This window comes from Benincasa hispida, unplaced genomic scaffold (assembly GCF_009727055.1).
Source record: "Benincasa hispida cultivar B227 unplaced genomic scaffold, ASM972705v1 Contig741, whole genome shotgun sequence".
NCBI classification, from domain to species: Eukaryota; Viridiplantae; Streptophyta; class Magnoliopsida; order Cucurbitales; family Cucurbitaceae; genus Benincasa; species Benincasa hispida.
Genome location: NW_024065086.1, coordinates 1 through 1,203, shown reverse-complemented (window position 1 = coordinate 1,203; position 1,203 = coordinate 1). Strand labels below are relative to the sequence as shown.

The following is a 1,203-nucleotide window of genomic DNA, read 5'->3' as shown; positions in this document are numbered from 1 at the left end:
TAAAAGTATGGTCATTTTTCTTTTTAAGAGTAAAGTTAAGAACTTGATTCGGAAAACCTAATAAATTAAGGAGCATTTAACATATTTAATAAATAAATAAAAGAGATGAAATTTTTATTTAATTTAAATAATGCTCAAATAAGCAAAGGTGAGAAAACATAAATAAATAATAATAATAATAAAATACCGTTTGGGGTACCCTTAACTCAACTTTAAAATGAATAACAATTAAATAATCAAATAATAAAATCAATGAATATTTCATAAGAGTCTAAAACGCCTAACTTCTAAAACAGACTCCAATACATGACACCGAAGTGTGGAAGTAGTAAATCGTCCAAATGGCCAGGTCACAGATCTCTCTTGTCATGCACCGGTCTATCGTTACCCTTACCTGAGAAACATGAAAAGAAAATGGTGAGTATAAAAATATACTTAGTAAGCGGCCCACTACTGGGCCCACTCAGTGATCTGTTAGTCTTTCCATTGGACCAAAGTGCACAAGGGCATCATAGGCAAAAGCATAAGGGGCGAACCTGAAGGCACACTTTCATAAGTAGTGACCCCAAAAGTCACCAACATAAACATAAGTGGTGGTCTCAGAAAGCACACCGTACATAAGCATAGGGTGTGGACTCGAAGGCTCATAACATGCGATGTGCGTAGCCCAATGGCAACATTAACAGTCACTAAAATCTGAAACAGACATAAGCATGCAACAAAGGCCATAAATCATGCCACTAATAGACACTAAAATCTGAAACAGACATAAGCATGCAAACAAGGCCATAAATCGTGCCAATATCATCCAACAGTTCACGATTTGCCCATCCATCAAACTCTATCATATATTACCCATCCATCAAACTTTGCAATGACATACAGTGACCTATGCGTAAACCTTCAAAATTTTCCCCTCTGACCAGCAGGCTTATCAAAACATTTTATTCCAACCTAGGAATCAATACGTAACGCATGCTTGGGATTGAGGGCAAACTGGTAATAAACCACTTACCTCAGGATATTTCCCAAAACGAACCCTCACGCCGCTTGGAAAGTTCCTTCACCACCACAAGTTCCTGAAACCAACCACAAATTCCTTGGGTAAAAATTAGCTTTGGCCCAAGAATACCAAATGACGATGGGCTACTAAAAGGAACCGAAACTTACCCCAAACAGAAAGATCGGATGGAACCACCATGA

The 1,203-nt window shown here is 37.7% G+C and overlaps 1 long non-coding RNA gene across 1 annotated transcript; it reads right to left on the bottom strand.

Moving 5' to 3' along the window:
• Window positions 1-149: 149 nt before the first annotated feature.
• LOC120070011 lies at window positions 150-1,197 on the bottom strand. Its single transcript, XR_005479754.1, has 2 exons — window positions 537-1,197; window positions 150-394 (listed from the first exon to the last, which is right to left on the bottom strand). It is a non-coding gene; the product is annotated as an uncharacterized LOC120070011 (long non-coding RNA).
• Between the last annotated feature and the right edge of the window lie 6 nt (window positions 1,198-1,203).